The sequence below is a fragment of the Phalacrocorax aristotelis genome, chromosome 9, assembly GCF_949628215.1.
Source record: "Phalacrocorax aristotelis chromosome 9, bGulAri2.1, whole genome shotgun sequence".
Lineage (NCBI taxonomy): Eukaryota > Metazoa > Chordata > Aves > Suliformes > Phalacrocoracidae > Phalacrocorax > Phalacrocorax aristotelis.
Window position 1 is genome coordinate 15,897,971 of NC_134284.1, and position 15,345 is coordinate 15,913,315.

At 40.3% G+C, this 15,345-nt stretch overlaps 1 long non-coding RNA gene across 1 annotated transcript in view; it reads left to right on the top strand.

Moving 5' to 3' along the window:
- Nucleotides 1-6,920, top strand: part of LOC142061942 (uncharacterized) — a 159,318-nt gene extending 152,398 nt beyond the window's left edge. Inside the window, exon 10 of the long non-coding RNA XR_012662312.1 lies at nucleotides 3,787-6,920. This is a non-coding gene — a long non-coding RNA (uncharacterized LOC142061942). The remainder of the gene's footprint in view (nucleotides 1-3,786) is intronic.
- The last annotated feature ends 8,425 nt before the right edge of the window (nucleotides 6,921-15,345 follow it).

Sequence of the window (15,345 nt, forward strand, 5' to 3'; positions counted from 1 at the left end):
CCTACATGCTGCAGTGCCAATGCTTTTTCTCTGCATATTCCTGTGATTTTGGCTTGGACTGGCATTTGCTGTGTTTGTGCAATATGTAGCACAATGGGGCCCTGATACTTACATGGAGCCTCTGGGTGGGAGTGTGATACAAATAATAATACTCCGGACCAGCCAGGACATTTCAGCTATGCTGTCTTTCTGATCGTGTCATTTCTTCACACCCTTCACTGGCTGCACTCTAGTGTGATTTTAAGTTTCTTGTCCTAACCTTTGAATGCTATGGTGCTTCTGCCCTTTCACCCCAGTCTTAGCTGTTACTAGTTTGCATTGCTGCATGAGGCTGGCTTAATTGTCTCTTTTTTTAATCACAAAAATCTCTCGGTGTGTTCATTTGCTGACATACTCTTTCACAGAACAGTTCAAGTAGTCAGCGGAGACTTTGCTGTTACAGCCTTCTTCCCATTTTGTGTTCACTCTGATGCCTCCAGGAGATCTCATATATAAAGATGGGCAAGGAACTGGTCAATACATATGCAAAAAGTCTTAAAGACAGTCTGGCATTGCACAAGTGGAACTCGAGCCATAGCTCTGGGGTATTTCTCACTTCTCCTCCACCACTTCCTTTTCATGTCTGCAGCACAAGCTCTGCTGGATGCTCCAAGCATGTGTGGGGTTGCACTACAAAAAGAACTGGTATTCAAAAGAATGTCTGTCTTTGCTTTGCCTGGAGAAGATTTGAATCGTTTCCTAAATTATGTAGCAGATTGACTGGTGATGGCAAAAATTCATGACTCTTCATCACAGATTACACATTAAGGACAGTCTCTGAGGTTTGTAGCTTTGTATTCTTTGAGGTAGAGGACAAAATAAAATCTATTTGTTTGCCTGCTGGCATTATTGAAAAAAAAAAGGGAGAGAAAGCAGGTTTTCTTTATTAAAATAAAGCATTACAACCTGGAATTTGTGATCTGGTCAGCTGCCCCTTAGAAAGTCAACTAGATCAAGGTTGCTTGTGTGGAATAATCCCTGGAGGTGACTTAGAAATTAAGCTTATGTTTTCAGAAAAGATACAGCGTGGAAGAAGCTTGCAGGGTAGGGTGCGGCTGACAGGTGAGAAATCCATTCCATGGAAGTTCCCTAGGCTCGTAACCTTAGATTGGCAATGCCAGGAGAACTTGGTGTACTGACTCTACATGGATTTGTCCTGAGGGTGGTGTGGAGACACCATGGCCAGGCTCTGTGACCATGGAGCTGGTACACTGCACGTTTGCTACCCTGGGCCAACAGTCTGTCATGCTTTTGACAAAACGCTGTCCTTTTATCATAATACCAAAACACACCTCCATCCCAAAAGCTACCTGCCTCTAAGGTGCAACCACCCCTCACTGGGCAAAGCAAGGAAATTTTACACCAATCATAATGAAGGTATGTATGACTAGAGTCACTCAATCTCCACCTGAAAGGTAAAAAATAGTATAAAATATGTGAAGAGAAAGAGGGTGTTGGGGAAGATACCATCACGTACCACTCTGACTTCTGGGACCAGTCGACAGGCTGAGCCTCTCTTCCCCCCAATTGGGACACCTTTGGGTAAGATTTGAGCACTTGGATATAGCAAGTGTTTCCCCAGGAAAACTTAGAAACCTCTCTATAGCTTCACTTTAAATCTCCAATGCATTAGAGTTGCTTCATATTTGTTTAATGCACTTGTAGCCTAGCAGTGTTACTAATTTTCCTAGTATTTTTTTGTGTCTTGTAACCAGCAATTCTGTCACTGGTAATCCAAAGAACCTGTGTATCTGTTGCTTTAATAAATTGTACTATACATTAATTTAGCTGTGAACGTTCACATTTAACACGACCGGCTGGGGCATCTGCCAAATTAGTTACTAACAACAAATACTCTGATGGGTGGCTACATCTACAATCCTCAGAAAATAAACCATTGACCAAGTCTGAGACTAAGAATGGACTTAGCCACACGTAGACTCCTCTCAGAGAAGGAGTTAATAAAGCAAGGGGGTCCTGTCTGAACCTCGTGACTCAACTGTAGGGTGTCCCCCTAGCCACTCCTCAGACTTCTACTATTAAAGCAACAGCTTGAGCAGGAAAGGCAGAAGAAATATCCCGTATGTGAATATTCCCAAAGTTTACCTGGGAGTTAGTGACAAATCCACTCAGCTGAGTGGCATAAAGCTTGCAAGTCTTGGGAAGCCTTGCAGTTTAACTCAGAGGAACTCAAGGAATTTGTGTTTCTCCAAAGTTAAATCCCAGCTGGCTGGCTATTTTGAGAAGCATGTCTTAGACAACTTAGACATGTAAATCCCAGCTAATCTTCTCTGCATGTGAGGTCCCTGCACTTCCCCCCTGAAGTCAAGAGAGAGAAAATCAAGACACAACAGGGAAAGGACTGGCGACTGTGTCAGGACAGAGATGAGATCTGCTGTGTCAGTGGAAACTAGATTAGACAGGATTTAAGGTTGTAGCTCCTGAGGACAGAGATGACAGGTTTTTGTCAAAGGGTCAGGGAGACTGTATAAAAAGTGAGACGTGAGAGACTGTGAGTAAGAAGAGACTAAGGATTAACAATAATTGAGCAAACAGTAGGAAGGAATAGAAAAACATTGTCACATGAGAGATGAGGTACAGAAAGGGTCAGAATTGAGCTGTGACTTGAAGGTAGGAGGAAATGAGGAAAACCAATAAATATGGAGAAAGACATTTACTGGCAGCATTCTAAGGGGATTGCTTAATACAAAAGGCCATGTTGTCTGCCATTGCCTCATAAATAAGGCCAGTAATGCAGGCTGAGGTTGCAGACGCTGGTCCCCATAAGGGAAAATAACCTTGCGAGCAACAGTGAAGAGCTTAAGAGAAGTCACTGTGGACATTGCTGCAAGTTCAATGGGAAAGGAGAAATGTTTGAAAGGATTAACCCATACAGCAGGAAAGACAAGTGCAATGGGAATCTGAGGAGGATGGAGAAAAATGGGCTGAGGAAAACAGACAAGTTCTATTCCCCCCCATTTTTTGGAGAATCCAGGAAAATGTGAATGTTGCTGTGTGGTGTCTTCCCTCAAAACTGAGAAGGAGCTGCAGGATGTGCTGTAAGCACACAGCTCTGGTCTTTGTTGGATCTGCTGATGGCATGCCACTGTGGCTGCGAAGGAGGCTCAGTGAAGCCACAAACTTCAGCTTGTCTTTAATTTGTTCTTTTCTCATGTGAAAACTGTGGAGTCTGATCCTCACGGCAATTTTCCTTCATAATGGTGAAAGAAAACCAGATCTCAATATGTTTTTCTCCAGCCTGCCATCCAAACTAGTCCCATACACAACTCAGAAAATGGAAAAGATGCCTGGTACAGCAGAAAATTATCTTCTGTTTTGCATTTTTAATAGAGTAATGGCAGCATCTTCCTCTTCAGCTAGCAACAGTTCTAGTTTCCTCTCCAATCCAAAATTTTATGTAGGTACAAAGAGTCAGTTAGTGGGTCAGAGAGTGTGCTACATACCCCAAAGATTTTCAGAAATGTTTGTTACCCAGCAAATTTCCTGAACTTTTAGCAACCTTAGCACCTTGTTCTCCTTTCTATCTGGTTGATTCAAAACATAATGTTAAAACTTTAGCAGAAAACCCCAACAATAAATACAAAATTTATGCTTTGATGCATAAATTGCCAAATAGATATTGAGTATTAATGATGATTTAATGTATTATTACTGTGATGTGACACAGTTTGATTGTATAAATGTCCTTAAAATACCTTCCAATGCAGCTTGCTTTTTTTTCATCAGGACATGAGGCAGACACGGGATCAGAAAAGGAAGCAGAAGTATTAGTGGCATGGCTGGAATACTTCAGATTATGAGAAATAATTTTGTGTTATTTGTCTTCAAAATCCACACTAAATATTTTCCCTCTCTTATTTCTTCACATCCCTTTTAAAAACATTTCTGAAGTCCCCAAGGTTGAGGATATGATCATGTCAGCACTCATAACCTTACCACAATGACTTCAAACAGGAATTACCACCACAAATAAGAAGCAGCTATGGACTTTGACAGCATTTGCACTGCAATACCAACCAACCAACCAAAAAATGCATTTGCACAACCCATCAATTAGCCAGTTCTGCTGTACATTGCAGTAGACTACAAGTCTACGCCTGGGCAACTGATGCATCTCTGCTGGTGGGACTCACAAGTTTTCATGTAACGTCTGCCATGTCAGCTTGTATCAAAAAAAAAAAAAAAAGGCTTGAAGATGGACAAAAGCAAGAAAACAAATAAGTAGCAGGTAAAGCCCCTGCCTTTGAATTCAAGCCTGACTTGGCTAGTGACTTTATGTTTGGTTTCCAACAAAACACCACGCTATGCTAGTTCTCAAAATTTTATTTGCAAAGTAGAGTTAATGTAACTTTCTTAGCCCATTGCCAAGCTGTGAAAAACATGTTCCATTGCTCTAATGATGATGATGAAATAATATTTTTAAGGGAGAAATCATGGAAGTCTTCATAGCACTTGAATTTTTTTTTTGTATTATTATAGAAGCAAAAAATACCATTTTCATGATTTGAATTATTTTGATTCAACTGCAATGGAATTTTAGAGGGAAACATTGCAATAAAAAAGGAAGATTCAATGCTCCTCTCCTCCTGCTCCAAACAAAATGACATTACAAAGATACACCAAGTGAAAGGAGGTAATGCAGCTAGAAATTTCCAGAGGCACTATGTGTGTTTCAGGGGACTAATATTTCTTCTGTACATTCTAAACAGTGACTAAAAGTGCATGTAAGATCTCCTTTGCTTTTTCAAGGAGTGTGAAAATCACATCCTTAAAGTTTTCTAAATCATGGTCCTAAGATCAGTTGATGGCTTTTCCTTCATTTGCCCCAACCATAATTAGTTTATTGACTAGAATAATGCCACTGGTGATTGCCTTATAATTTCTTTTAATGAAAAGAAAACCTTTTAGTTAACAATGGAAATAGTTAATCTCCTTTAAAGAAAGGACTAGAAAGGAATAAGTTGTTTGCTCATGAATTGTAAAAAGGTAAAAAATAAATAACAGGCTCTGAAGTAAATCTGGAAGGGAAGGCAAATGCTATCTTCCTCCTCAGTCTTCAAGATTACTTTCTTTTGTTTACAAATAATTAATGCCAACTTTCTGGTAAAAACATCATTCAGACAACTTGCATTTTGGGTAAGAATCAAGCTAAAAGGATTCATTCAGTCTGATTTGGTAAATCAAGTGTAGAAGGTGCTTAGGAAATAAGTTGCACCTCTCATTTTTCAGTTTAGCTTCTGAAGCCTCATATGCTTAAGAAATAAGTTAAAAGCTACACTCCCGATTTAAAACTGTTTAAATGGTTGCCACAGATTCAGAAGAAGTTTGGGTCAGGCTTTAAGACCAGCACCCTTATTTAAGCCATATAGTGGTATTTTCCCTCTTGGGTAGCTACGGTAATGCTCAGGATGAAGAGATATTCAAGCTGCAGAACCTGGCTGGGGTACAGGGCTGTCCTGGAGTTGGACTAACTGGTTCTGGATAAAAGAAAAATTAACCCCAAAATTTCTATGCCCTGGTCAGGTTTAAAATTCATTCCCCTTCTTTTCTAATTATGCAGCTGCATCTTCTTTTCTCCTAGGCTTTCTTGGGTTGATATGTAAGATAGCTGGCCTAAACTAGAACTAGTTCTAGTCCAGCTGAAGGGAGTGTTAGAAATTTCATTATCAGACTTCTTTTGTTCAAAAGGCAAATTGGGTCAATTTGTGCAGTCTGTTTCAGGTCTGTAGGCACAGAAATTCTGAATTGATTTGGCAAAACCAGTAAGTCCTATCTCATGAGTACTTTTTATTCCAGAAATTGAGAAGTACTGGGGACTCATGAATCTGCTAGAGACTTTGCTGCTCGGAGGAGCTAGGTTGTCTGCAGAAGGGGCTCAGGTAACTGTGTCAGTATTAAACCCTAAAAATAGAGAAAAGTTCAGATTGGTTGCTTTTCCCAGAATGAGGATGCAGAAATCTTTCCTTCTGTAGATCAGATAGAAATACAAGTGGATCCTTCCACCAAATACAGAAGACTTTTTTCCTCCACAAGTTTTTTTCTTTGATTAGAATGGCAAATGGGGGGGAAAAGACACTCTTAGAAGGCAATACTAACAGGTATCACTAGCCCTGAGCCCTTTTTTGTGATGAAAGTCTGTTTGGTTTCCATGTTTGGGCCAAGTTTTTTTCTATACTCACATGATAACATGAACCATTCTGACCTCAATTCATCAGTTAATGGGGCTGTACAATAAAGTGAAATTCTCCAACAGAGAATGCTACAACCACTGTTTGTGATGTGCAATGTTATGGCTTATTCTCTGTTGTCAAGCAGAGAAAGGGATGAACTCTTCATCTCATCTGTAGGAAGCAGGATGCTTGGAAGCCTCTGGTAAATCATTTATTTTGATGATCTCGCTTTTATTTGAGCCTGCAGCATTTGATATTCTTCAGTTACCTTCTTACTGAACACTGTTGAGGCTGTGAGTGAATTGCCATTCATATATATAGAGTGATGTGTTTCTGCACTTGTGTAGCATCTGCCAACAAGGATCTCAAAATACTACACAAACTTTAATGAGTAAGGTTTCACAACACTCCTGGGGGACCCAGTTTGATAGATAAGGAAAGGAAGATGCAGAGAAATCAGTAGATGCATATTCAGATCCCTGCCTCCACCTGCATATATATTTTGCAAACTTTTGTTCGTATGTAAAGAAAAAATTCAATACTCCTAGAAATGCAAATTGAAAGTTGAAAGTTTACAGGTTCCTTTGGGAGAAAATGATTTTGTGAGTGTACATTTCAGCATTAAGGCGTTCAGAAATGTTCCAGATTTTTTGAGTAGGCATACAGGTATTTGCAAAACAAAACAGAAAATCCTGAGTGCACTCAAAGACTTTTTTTTTATGCACACCTGGAAGCTGATTTGGGGCTGACAGCTGTCACATAACTGAGAGAAACATGGCCACATGTTCAGCAAGAGAACAGGGCTCACTGGGAGAAACCACAATGCCTTGAGACAGTCTGTTTTAAATTAGCAACTGTCTTTTGCGGTGGTCAAGGCTCCTTGGAAAATTGCTACTCCAGTTTAGTCATTGAGATTTTTATGGTACTGAAGCATACACTATTTTGAATTATTGGGGCAATAGTTTTCCCTTAAATAGTCACCTGTATGTCTCCTGGGGACACTAAGTCTTTCCATTTTCCCACTCCTGCCCCTCCAGGCCTGCTGAAAAGCCCTGGGAACTCCCTGCCTTTCTCCTGGCTGGGGAGTGCCAGAAAGCGCCTAAGTGAATCAGTACCATTCCTAAAAGCAACAGTAGGGGATGCTGTGGGGTAAAAAACTCAATCCTCCTTGCTTTCCCCCACCTCCCAGGGCGTCTCCGGGAAAGCCCACAGCACTTGCCACTGTTAGGAGCAGAAACCCATCACAAAAATCAAACCAGTTGTGTTTTGGGTGGACACAGAGCACTAATTAAAGGGCCATCCAGGTCACTGTTGAATAATTATTTTCCACTTTTATTTCAAATTGGAAATTATAATTTTATTTAATTCCACTGCAAAAAGTGATGCGGAGGAGCCAGGTGGCAAGCAGTTTCATTGGCTTTTTTTCTGATCTTCCAAATGGAAAGATTTGAAAAGTTCAGCACCATGGCAAAATGGATATTTTCCACGTTTGTAGCAGTTAATTAGTTCAGACTGAGGGAGACACATCACATAAAAAAGACCTTCCTCTGGGCATTTACCAAATGTCTGGAATCCATGAACTGACTGTATCTGAGAAGCTAGGACCACATCTAAAAGAAAATCGCTGTTGACAGATTCCCCCCAAAATAATCTCCTGAAAATCTAAGATAATTAGTTATTAGCGTCTACATATTTATAAGTGATTAGGGGTAGGAGAACACGCTCCTTTATCAAGTTCTTATTACTGAAATCTAATTCATCTGGATTGCTGCAGAGGTTTCTGAATGCTTTACTGTTCCTTATCATAATCAGAGATGTGATAAAGCCATTGTAATCCTGAAAGAATCTCCAATAATGGTGTTTGCAGCTATGCCTGGCAGATGAAGGTAATCACATGCCAGGTTTCAGGGCATAAACTAATTGCCTGCAGAGGTTGGAAGGAAATGTTTCCTTCCACCTGCTGTACTGCAAGAGTTATCAAGGTATTTACTGCATGTTGGAGTGAGATGGTGTCCTAGAATTAAACTTTTCTCTGAAATTTTATTTATTTGCCATTTATTTATTGCCATCTGGCTGGGCACCAGGCCTACTGGACCATGCAACTAACTTAGTATAGCAAATCTTATGGGAAAGTTATTCTATTCAGACATGCAATACAATGTTAATCCTTAGATTTTGACAACAGACAACATGTTCTGACAAAGACTGTCTTATTAACTCTGCTAATAAATGTGTCTGTGCTGAAAAATTACAAATAGATTACCTCAAGCCTTGAATACTTAGAGAAGAAATATGCATGCAGAGGAACTGCCATGTCCTTTATGAACATTGAGGTGGATTTTTTCACACTGATTTCATATTGCATGCCATGCATGGATGCCACATACTCACGATGACTGGGAAAAACTATACTCTCTTCTTTCCCAGATGGCTTCCCTGTAAATATTTTAAAGACATATCTGCATGGTTAAAAATGCTATACCCCAGCACTTAAACAAATAATAGATCCCATGAATCAAATTTGCTCCTGATATAGGTCCAGCGATAGCAATGCAGTTTAATCAGCCATGCATTTGGATAGCTGATTTGTTCCGGAAGACAAGGCACTACAGAGGAAAATTAACACTCTGGCTCCTTTTAGATGAGTTGAATCTTGTCATCTTAGAAAACCCCCAAGACCCAAAACCCAGTAACAGTAGAATGACAAGATTTTCTGTTTTGCCATGCTTTTCTCAAGCAGCGATTGATTTACATGCTGATCAAACTTTAGTGCTCCTGCTGCTGCAGACATCAATTTATCTTACCAATTGGCTGTGAATCTCTCCAGAGTTTGTGAAATAGTAGCCATAGGCTAACGTACACACTCTCTTAAATTCCTGTAGTGCTGATGCCTAGCTGGGCTGCAGTCATTGCACTGAAAAGAACATTAGAGCATTTGCTGACTGCCATTAAGTACTCTGGTTATGGTCTGATCTGTCTGATGTATGTTTTCTTTTGTTTATAATATAGATGGTAGCAGGATTAAGACAAACAAAAAAAAAAGGTGTTCTTTTTTCATAGCATGTAAAAATGTGCTATTTTATGCTTGACGTAGAACTCATTGCCATATATTGTGTATAACAAGCCTTTGGATAGGCTCATTGGTGGTTTTTAAATCCGAGGCCTGAGTGTGGCTCCCTTTCGTCAAGCTATGTGAATGCTCAAGAGGACACATGATTCAGCAGCTGCCCTGTGTGCACCCCTCCCCTTCCTGCCCAGCTGGCGGAGAGGGACTGCTGGGGAGAAAGGGGTGGAAGAAGAGAAAGAACCTCTCGGGTTGGTGTCTGCTATCATTACTCAATCAATAGTGAAATCAAAGAAGGAAAAGTGAGAGGAAGAAGAATATAAACCAATAATAAGAAAGTTTATGATGGACGATAGTCTGGCTTGGAGCAGAATTCAAACAATATCATATCAGATATTGTTTATTCCAATTAACTTTGTGAGAGGCACATTCAAGCAGATTTAAATGCAGCTCTTAATTGGTGTATTTTCCAGGGCATAGTAGGTGTTTGATCATTTTAGATAACAGAACTGCAGAAGGGAACATTAAATTGACAGAATGCAGAGAGAGAAGATGAAAGCTACATGTGGCATAGAACAATAAACTATTATTACAAATGTTAGTAATTAGATCACTTCTATTCGTTATTGATTTTTTTTCTGTCTTATTATATTTATTTATTGTAATTGGTTTTTGCAGCAGCATTCTCCAAAGTGGTACAGACTGATACCTGATGCTAACTCATTGGTTGTACTGATTTTTTTTGGCACTGGATGGGAAACCAGATGAGTGGCCTTCCCTTGAGGGCTGATCCATGAAGGTCATTCCTCGGCTTGGAAAAAAAGACCATAGTGCAGCAGACAACTTTGCTAGTTGCATGCTTACCCTGGCAATCACAAAATAAGTGTTTGGCTTTAAGTGCATACTTATGTGCTATTGACTTTGAGTAACTCAAGGTTAAACACGTGCTAAATGCTTTGCTTTGCATGCTGAGTCTGAACCAGAAGGAGGGAGCATGACAGGTTCGTTACTTCTGTTACCAGCCGTACAGTTCCCCCTTCGCTGCTGTGTTATTATTTAGGCCAGCAATGATCAGAACAACCACGCTTTCAAGCAGCAATGTGAAGTTCTTTAGGACAGCTCATTACAAACAAGACATGCTTTCACGTGCCTGGAAAATAAAACCTCTCCATTTGCATTTTCCGGAAGGCTGTTTGCTGCAAAAATTTGAAGCAATCCATGGACCTTGCCTGTTGGTACTTACTGAGAACATTAATTGTCTCCAATCATTGTTAGAGCATCTGTTTCACATTTTGACAAGTGCACTTATCTCCTTCTCTGCTCTACCCCTCCCTTTCACATTCCTCGACTAAAGATAATGAATAAATTACAGAGAGATGACAAACGTGTTGATAATCAAGATGAAAAACAAATGAACTGGAAGTGGCTACGTTTCTACAAGAAGCTGTAAATTCCTTTCTTTTTTTGTGCAGTGACACTTCCGGCTTGGCATCTAAAAATATCAGGACATGAGAAAATCATTAGAAGTTTTCTAAGAGAGAGGGCTTTTGACAGCAAAACCTTCAGGGTCTCTCACCTTGTTGGGGAGAAGATGAGGATTCACGGAGGAAACACAAAGGGCTGAAAGCAGAGAGCCTGGGAAGCTGGAGAGTCAGGATGGTGAGGAGGGAGTTAAAGAGTTTAATTTTAATTAGTATTTAATGACTGGATATTATGCTTATGAAAGCAAAGGGCTGGACTGAGGCAGAAGACAGAAGGCACAATGGAAGCCTTGTTTTTCCATCTCCTTCGGCAGTCTGGACTGCCTGTGCTAGACCCAGGCATTTTACAGCCCCATTTACTGAAACAGCTTTTCTAGATCAGCGTCATGGTAAACGCTCCCATTTGCCTCTCCTGTCTGTGCACAAGGCAATGAGAGTGGCAGCCTGCCCTGCCGCTCTGTGCCCGCGGTGCGAGCAGGTCCGTGCTCAGCGCTGGCCCGGCCGCGGCCAGCAGCCAGGCAGCGGGCACCCACAGCTGCCCCTCAGATGCGGTACAGCACCTCTACTGCGCTGGGCAGTGCCAGCCGCCTTCCAGCCCCTGTCACGCTTCCCCCAGTAAAACCACATTAGCTACTAGCTTAAGCGCATCAGGTTGTTTTAACCTTCACACTCCTGATGTGTTTAATGGACTTGAGTACTCCTCACCTTCTGTTTTCTCTGCTCTTCCAGCCGTAGGGTCTGCCGACAGCCCAAGCAGTGCAATTCTCCCCTTATCTGCAGCTTTATTCTTCTTATCAGCAGCTGAATCTGCTAACAGTTCCTCTGAAGTTACAAAAGATGCGATATTGGTGTAGTTTCACGCCTCTTTAGGACGGGAGTATGACAGCACTAAAGAAGAAGGAGCAATGTATGTGCTGTAAGACCATCCTTGGCACCTGTAAATTGGAATAAATTCGGGCTCTTCAGCAAAATCATGGTAGTTTATATGTTTTTTAACATGATTGCTTAAGAACATGTTGAAAATTTGCATAGTCATATTAAGATTGCCAGCCTCTGCATTTTAATCACTGTCTCTTTTGATCTGAAAAAGGATGCACTGCACAGCTAAATAATTAAATCAAATTAAACATTATTTACCTAAAAGTTTGCAGAATACCTTTTGCCAGAACATGAAGGGCTGAGAAGTGGATTAATCTAATTCATCTTCTCATTTTAAAAATCTCATGAACTTATGGCATTTTTGTTCATTAAAATTCAAAGCTGGATGAATATGGAATAACTTCAGCTCCCTGTATTTTTATATTTGAAGAAGACTGAGATGTATGTAGAAAACAATCCCTTCATAAATAAATTGTGCTGTTATTCTAATACAAGTAGGTTTTTTTCTGCAGTGTGGTAATTACTTGGGGTGGGCAGAGTGATGGGGATTATTATAATTAGCATTTTTCAGCATTGTGCCATTTTACAACACCATTGCCAAGCTCCTGGGGGATATACTTCTAAGTATCATCAACCTCATTACACAGATGAGTAAACTCAGGCAAAGGTGAAGTAACTGCTCCCTTACAGCAGAAAAAGCCACTGAAAGAATTCATCTGGGGACTTTACAACTCAAAGTGTAATATTTTCTTCCAGGCTTGGAATAGGTTAATTAACTTTCAAGTTCATTAGGGACTCAAGTCTGTAATTTGAAGGCTATTCAGTTGCCAATGTGGCATGAGTGGATGGTCTCTCTCTGGTTCCTGTTGAACTCATACCTGCTGCTCAGAGGAGCCTCACTGCTGGCAGGCGCAGACCTCTGCAGACCTCTTTCCCTTCTTGTATGGGAACTGTTGTCACCCTGCGACACCTACTGCTGCCTTTGGCTGAAGTGACATTTTTATAAGTCAGATATAGGAACTAAAAGATTCCACCAATTTTCACCAGTGTAGGCTTCCCTCTGCCCCAGGTCACCACTCCTTCAGCAGCGTGTTTCAGACTTGGCAGTGCATCTAATTCATCACCTTTCAGGTTTTAACACAGAACTCCTTCCTCTGTAAGTCTTTGATGGGGGCAGGGGTGTCAGTAATAGCCCTCATCCACAATGTTAAGAGATAAGTGTAGACATTATTCTAAACACATGGTGGGTCTCCAAGAGATCAGTGTGTTGCTCTGTGCCCTGGTGGCATTGCTTGAGAGCATTCCTGCCTGGGACAGAGACACCGTGTCACTACACTGGCTCTTGGGAGATGTTAGGTGGGATATTTAGCAGAGGCAGAGATCAGTGCTGACAAGGGATGTTGTTCCAGGTATAAGGGAACTAATTGGGTACGTGATCATAAAACACCTTATCCTCAACCACCGCCTGGTGCTGCAGCAGCGCTCTGAGCATGGTGCTTGTTTTACAGAGACCAGCAACCGGCACTGCCAAAGCACAACAGCCTGATAGATGTTGCCCTTTCAATCCTCTTTTTCATTGGAACAGCAATGAAAAATCACTTTATGTGGAGAGCTGTGAGCCATGATAACACAGTGTCGATTATTAATACAATGAAGTATCAGCAGAAGAAGCCTCCAATCACCCTTGAATTCTGACCAGGTCCAGAAGTTTCAGATAAGACTATACACTTTTTCTTTGAGATTATCCCCTTGATATCCAGATCAAGGGTGTTGCCTAGAAAAACAGGAACTTTAGATTCCTCATTTGAATGCAGTATTTTATGCTTTTAAGGTTCAAAAATAATACTATAATATGCTCTCCTCCCCACCCCCCACCCCCCAGTTAATTTACCTTAGGATATTACACAGTGAGGATGGCATTTCGTTATGGATTTTTTTGTTCCATAGTTCCCTGCTACTCAAATATTTTTCTCCTGTACCTCTTAGGAACATATAGGAAGCACAAACTCCATTAAAATAGGTTAACCAAACGTGATTAGATCAAAATTTGTTTTCACATGAAAAAAAATACAGAGGATCTCTTCTTCCCTTTCTCTATGAAGTAAGAGTTCAAAGAAGCTGTACTTTCAGATACTATAATTAGGTTTGATTTAAAAAAAAATAAACTCTTTAATCTTAATTAATATAAAGCTTTCTTGAGAAAATTTCAAATGCATAAAAGAGTGATTTTCTTTTCATTTTAAAAAGCTTCTCTTTAATTTAAAAGTTAAAAGGCCTTTAAGGCCAATGTTAGCAATGGGAGCACAGCTGAACTTGTTTGAGAGAGAATAACTCTAGTATCAGGAACTTATTAGAGAGGAAGAATAGTTCAATGGGTAAGAAGCTATCTTTGGACTCACAGAACAGTGAAGTTTCTTTAGAGAATACCAAAATAATGAGGAGCAATTTTCAGGAAATAAGAGTGCGTGTAGGTATAGCTTCCTGCTCTAAAATGGTTTCAGAAAATAATTTTAAAAAAAGGTCAAAATAGTTCATTCTGATAATTTTCAAACAAAATGTTCTGGCATTTTAAAATGCTGTTTTTGTTTTGAATTTTAAAATTATCTAAAGTCATAAAACATTGTAAATAACCTTTTCTTTGGCTGAAAAATTGGTTTTCCAGTTGAAAGGAAGGTTTGTGTCAGCAAAAGGAGTGCTTTGTCTCAACACACATGCTGCACACCCCTCTGCATCCCTGAAAGCCTTTAACAACTATTTTTACTATCAGGATAAACTGAAAAATGTGTTCAGTTTTCCAACTAAAACATCCAGTGTTTACATAACAGTTTTTTAGGAGATTGAGATTTAGTTTCTGGCTCTGAAACAGAATTCCTGGATAATCTTGCAGTCTTGGACCTAGATTTGCAAGAGGATTCACAAGAAACTTATATCAGATTTAGGTGACAGTTAAAAATCTAATCAACTATATCTAACTCTAGAGGTGCTGAAAGTCCAAGAGTGCCTTAGTTTTTAAATGGTGTTTTCCTAAGTGCTCAAACTCTGTTTTTGTAGATGAGCAGAAGTGCTGCACTATTGGTTAGGCTAAAAGTCTGTCTTCTCTCTTAATGTAGCATCACCTTGGGACTCTGTCTCACAGTTCTCTAACCTGTTGGATTTGCTCTGGAAAGCATTCTCGAAGAGCACATTTACTGATTGTCCTCCAGGCAAAAATGTAGTGCAGCTCCTGTTTTCCTTGAAAACACAGATGAAGTTTTCCTGCAGGAGACTGCCTCTTTTTCCACCTGTGTGGGTGTTTGGGGTCCCAAGGAACAGAGGATCAATGGGGTGCCTCTCCGTTCTCTGTCCAGAGGAATAAAACTCAGAGGAGGTTTGTGTTCACAGGAAGATTTCATGGAGAGTTCTTGTGTGATTTGATTATAGTCGCACAAAGAAAGGGAAAAAATTAAGTCCTTGATTTTATCAACAGATTTTCCCTATTCAGCAGATATGAAGTAACATGCTTTGAATTTGCAAATCTAATCCTTTTCAGACTGTGATGCATGACGCACGTGCTCAGGGCTTTTTCGCTAAGGATGTGAAAAGTCCAGGCTCAGTAGTTTCTCTTTAGAGGGCTCCCATCCTTATAAAGCTTCTGCCTCCATGGCAGTACCTTAATTCCCAGGCTATATTCTGGCAGGAGACTACTCTTCAG